The sequence below is a fragment of the Coregonus clupeaformis genome, chromosome 32, assembly GCF_020615455.1.
Source record: "Coregonus clupeaformis isolate EN_2021a chromosome 32, ASM2061545v1, whole genome shotgun sequence".
In the NCBI taxonomy this organism is placed as follows: Eukaryota; Metazoa; Chordata; class Actinopteri; order Salmoniformes; family Salmonidae; genus Coregonus; species Coregonus clupeaformis.
The window spans coordinates 212,783-218,716 of record NC_059223.1 but is presented as its reverse complement, the minus strand read 5'-3'; positions in this window follow the sequence as shown (position 1 = coordinate 218,716).

The window sequence follows — 5,934 nt, the reverse complement described above, 5'->3', positions numbered from 1 at the left end:
TTACCTCATTCAGCCGCCTGTAGTCCGCACAGAACCTCAGCTTGCCCCCCTTCTTTGGAACCATGACGACTGGCGCCGCCCAGGGGCTGTCTGAGGGCTCAATGAAGTCTGCCCGCTGCATCTCCAACACAGCCTTGTCTGCCGCCTCCTGGCGTGCCAGCGGGATACGGCGGGGACGCATCTTGATAGGTCGAGCATCACCTGTGTCGATCTCATGCTGCACCAGATGAGTCTGACCCACCTCTTCCTCACTCAGCGCAAAGCTGTCTCTGAATTCAAACAGCAACTGCCTCAACCGTTCCTGCTGCTCGGGGTCAAGACCAACACAGTTCCTCCCCCATATCTCCCTTACTGCAGACAGTGTCCTCTCCCCTCCCATCTGGGGTAGCTGGGCTGGGGGGGCGCGGCCCGGGCTCACAGAGGACTGTGTCGTGGAGGTAGCTGGGGGAATGTAACGCAACGCCGTAGGTGACAGGGGGGCTGGGGAAAAGTCACACCCAGATGTGGGGGAGGGGGGCAGCCATGAGTCTCTGCTGCTTTAACTGTTGGAGTAAAGGGTTTGTTGGGTTGAGTGAATGTGACATTAGGGGGCCATGGTGACCTCCGGCCCTCCCTGGAAGCTCAGTGTGCCCCTATTTAGGTCTAACTGGCAGCCTGTGCTCCTAAGAAAGTCCAACCCCAGGATACAAGGGTCCTGCACAGCCGCCACCCACACAGGATGACGCACAGTCCTGCCCCCTACTGTCAGAGTCATTATTCCCTTCCCTTTCATGGGTGCCAGCTCACCTGTGACTGTGCGGAGCTGCACAGTTGTAGGCTCACACTGAGTCCAACCTGGCACAATATCTGGCCTCACCAGGGTTACTGTGGACCCAGTGTCCACCAGGGCGGAGCAGGGCACCCCCTCCACAGTGACAGGGACATGACAAAAGTCCCCAACACAGGTCCGGCCCACCACAACAACAGGCTCCATCCGCTTGCCCTCGTCTGCTTCTGGGGGAAGTGGAGCCTTGCTTCCCCGTCTGTGCCGGTGGGCTCCTCCTGAAGAAGATGGTGGTTGGGATAGAAAGCCAGGGGTCCGCACTACCCGGTCTATGCGGACCCCGAGCCGTTTCCCCTGAGCTCTGGGGGACATGGGGCAATCTCGGCGCAGATGGCCTGGCTGGCCACAACCCCAGCAGACCCTGGGACCAGGGCGTGTGTTTCGTGCCGCCTGTAGCGACACAGCACGAATGAGTTCTGTCATTTCAGCCACCCATGCAGGCTTTTCCGGCTCCGGGCTGCTCTGCCCCCCAGCTCGCACAGAGGGTCTGTCTCCCTGCACCCCCACCAAAGCCCCAGCTGAAGCCCCAGCCCACACCAGCTCCCTCTCCAAAGCCATCTCCAAGGCTACCTGCAATGACTCAGGATGAGCCAGCTGGGTCTGTATGCGCAGCTCCGTAGGAGAGAGCGCCTGTATGAACTGGTCCCGTGCTAGCTCGCTCTGCACGGAGGGGGGCATGTGAGCATATGCCCGCCGAGAGAGGCTCTCAATGTCATTAGCTAGCACCCGTAGAGGCTCTCCAGGCTGCCTGCGTCTATTACTCAGTTCGGAGCGCAGTAGCCCGGGCTGTACACACTGTCCATAGCGCCTCCTCAGTGCTCCCACTAAAGCACCATAATCACGTCTGTCCTCGGGGCTAATCAATATCAAACAGGCCAGAGCTTCATCCGTGAGGCATAAAGCCAACTGCAGTGCCCTATCTTCATCCGACCACCCCCTAAAATGAGCTAACAGTTCAAACTGAGCATGAAAAGCTTCCCAATCCGCCTTACCGGAATACTTCGGGGTCTTAACGGATACGGACGCAGCCGGGAACTGGGCGCCGCCATGTTTGTTTACATCCTGAGCCCCAGATTCCTCGTCCCGCCGCGTCGACGTCACCCCTTCGGTCCGCCCACCAGAATCCGCGCGAAACACAGTCGACGAAGCACTCATGCCCGCTTCAGCCGCCATCACTCTAACGTCCTCCCTCAAGCGGCCTCTGGGCTCCGATGCCCTGGCGATCTCCTCAGCCAGAACCCCCGACGTCCATGCACACGCACCTCCTTGGCCATAATCGTCCCCTACCTCCACCTTCACTTTCGGATTCCCTCGAAGCATCTTCAACCCCGTTCTCACCTACGGTAGCTAGCCACAGAAGTCAGCTAGCTAGCTGGCTAACTTTTATCAACGTTTTACTTCTGACACCAATGTAATGACCTGACTAGATCATAAAAGAACAACTGTCCAGACAGAGGATTGAGTTTACGAATGGACGGTTTATTAAACCAACTTTACACAGGCTACTGTTTGGCCGTAGCCCACGCCAAATAAATGAAAGATAACCCACAAGCCAATCGCGACCTTCTCTTGTGAAGCCCAGACGTAAAAAGAGAGAGAACAAAGGCTAAACCTGGTCTTAACTTCCAATGCTCCATCCCCCTGCCCAACCCCCCTCCACGCCACTCCACCAACCGCCAGGATGCCCGGCATCAGAACATTCCAGGCATTCCCGGGATTGGCAGATAGCAGGTTGATTGACATGTCGGACCCCGCGAACACTGGGTACTGGTAGGTACAACACAACCATCTACTAGCCTAACACATAACACACAGCTGTCTGTGCGGGTCGCTACAATATTTATTTTTAGAACGTTCCAAAACGTTGCGTCCTGCTGAACGCGCCCCTGCTTTCACCAATTTTGGTCCCGCCCTGTTCACGCTCCCTCGCCATGCTCGCACAGAGAACGGGACACAACAATGCTGGCTGAGAAGGGGCACTGTTGCCTCCAGTGCATTTAGGTGGAGACGTTGCGCTATTAATAGTGACTGCAAAACTACAAAGAATAAGCAATTGTCCAATCAGGAGAGAGCATGACAGTCACAACAAAGATGGACGCTTCATATCTGGTCACAATAAACACAATTTTAGTCACGTTGTTTTTTTGTTCAGTTGGCTAAAAATGCTGTCTCAAGACCTATGGCTAGTCTAGATAGTTTACTCCTTAAAGACATCAGATTAAGTTTGTAAAACATGTTTTACAATTCCAAACAGTCGGAGGCTGAGGGGATTATTATTTGCAATGTCAAGGTGGAGGTAGCATAACTTGCAAAGGTTGGGCTAACTAGTTAACTGGTGGGAGCCAGTTTGTGCTTTTCCTTACAAAAAACAACAACAAATATTGCAGTTTTGAAACTGCAGTAAAGGTTCAGTAACTTCAGTCGACTGTGGTATTTTGGATGCAGTAATTGCAGAATAACTGCAGTTGAACTGCAGTTTCACAGCAAAATTACTCCAGTAAAAAAGGTGTTATTTTAGACGCGTTATTGGCAGCATAACGTTACTGGGTTTGAAGCATATATAGCTATTTTATAGCCTATAATGTAACAGATATAGCCCTTATAAGCTGATTTGTTTGGCCTTCCATGTAAGATGCGATCTACAAAGGGGAAATAGTAACGTTAACAAATTAGCGGGGACGGCTAAGAACAAGTAGCTAGCTAGTTCTGGGGTGTATTCATTCCGCCGATTCTGTTGCAAAACGCGTCTTAAACGGGAGCAAACGAAACTGGGAGGGACCTTCCGGAATGTGTCATTTAATAGAAACTCTGTTTGGACTAATGATTACACCCCTGGTTTCATTGTTTTAGTCATGTGGTGTCCACTGAGCATCGAACAAATACTTTTTCAATAGAGATGCGCAAAAATAACTAATTATTTAGAGCAAAAAATGTGAATACCACACTGCAACAACGTTTTATTTAACCAGAACATGGTCAAAATAGGTTTTGCTTCATTGGACCCCATTCATTTTCACTTGAATGTACTTGATCTGCTGCCACTGCAAGAGATGCTGCACATTTTACTCACTATACTTGGATTCATAGGGAGTGGAAGGACTGTAAAAGGGCTGTGCTAGGATTAGGAATGACCAAGTATACCACATTTCCTTAGAAATGACCCTGTCTCCCAACAAACGTTATTTTGCCTAGTTTGGCGTGAGATGGATGTGGAACTTAAGCTAGAGGTGGATGAGAGGGATATGCCTATATCCCCAGCTGTTATTAAGGCTGATCTTTTTGATACACAAGCAGGTTATAGATATTATATAAATCCTCATGAAACAACACCACAGCAGTTATGTGGTATTTTGTCAAAAGATAGCGTAGCAAGAGATGTGGAGATTAAAGCAGAATCAATAGGTCTTACTACTATTGGTGCTCAGGACAGGGAGATTACAGATAATGTACTGATACCCGAGTATCAACTCCTTGTCACAGGCCGTGGGTGTAAAGCGAGTCATTCTGATACATGTTATTGTCCATACAGAGCAAGATAACCCCAGCACCTCTGTCAAAGACAAGTCATGTTTTGAAATACCACACAGTGATACTCAAATTGGAAAAGTATTTAGGCTTACACTGTCTCAATCACCACTGTCAGCTGCAGAAAGTGCTTCTTCTGGAGGTCAAATCGAACCGACTGAACAGGCAGAAGGCTACAATCTAAAAAAGTAAGTGGCAGTTTTTTGAAAATGCCTCAAAACGAATACATTTGGAGCACTGCAATAAAGTAGGTGTTGATTTCAATGTCGGATCTGGATGAAAACAGAAACTTGACTTAAAACTGCTCACTAATGGTGTAATGATTGAGATCTCAAATTTTGCCAAATACTTTAGGACCTCTCAGAATGTCATCTGTGATATTCTAGAAAACAATTTTGATCTTTGTTTTCAAAGTGATCAACGTCGTGAATTCGCAATTAGGACTTACTACAAAATAATGTACTTGATGACATTGACAAAGTCCAAAGTCCCAAAGCCTGGATTGTTAACTCAACTCTTTGAACTTCCTATGACAATGACCGTATCAAAAACATGCCACTCATGTGTAAAGCACTCAAATGACATTGTGTCAGCTAACCAGAGATTGAAAAAATATGTAGAAACAGGGCAATTGGTTATAAAGGAGGAGGAGGAATGTGTCCCTATATCATCCTTTGAGGAAGATGGGTTGGTTGAGTATGAAAATGCTCAACAGGACAACAATGTCTCTCTAATCAACTTTGACCTTGATGCTAGCCAGGTATCTCCTCATCATGTTAAAGAGACCATGTCTAATGAAACAGATGTACCACAGAGTGCTGTTGAAACAGCAACACTTGGCCTCAAGAATGGACCTACTGACATCTGCATAAAGGACGAACGTAATGTGGAATTCATATCAACTCAGCATGTAAAGATGGAGACCATCTCTATTGACACAGATGTATCACTGTCTGATGAGGAAGCAGGACACAGACCTAGAAGGGACCGATCTTTTATGACATCTACCACAGAAGATGAAACCATGGAACTCTACCCCCTCTGTAAGGAAATAGGCTTAGATCTTGAAATCAAAACCTGGGGTAAAATAAAAACTTGACTTGCTTCTATTGACTAGAGATGTAATGCTTGAAGTGCCAAATTTTGCCACAGAAGTGTGTGAAACCTACAGGCAGATAGTCCTTGCTGTTCTCGAGTACAATTTTGATCTTGATTTGCAAAATGATATAGATCTCCTTGAAAATATAAATAATAATGTAAAATTAGTCGAAAAGAAAATGACAGGCTGGTTAAATCGAAGGTGGAGATTAAAAGATGAATATGAATTGCTAATGGAAAAATTCTTAATGGCGCCTTCCAAGAAATGGACACGTTTTGGGATTTCAAATTGGAAATGACAAAGAATGCCACTGGATTACAGCAAGAAAAAGAAAGATAGAGGCGTTTTAATAGCAAGGAAGATGCAGGCAGACATCTTTGAAGTTCCTCAGAGTATAAAGACAGAGAGCATCTTTACTGAGACTGATGCAACCCAGTTTGTTGATGAGACAGCATAAAGGAAGAGCCTGATCGTCACTCTGGGGTCA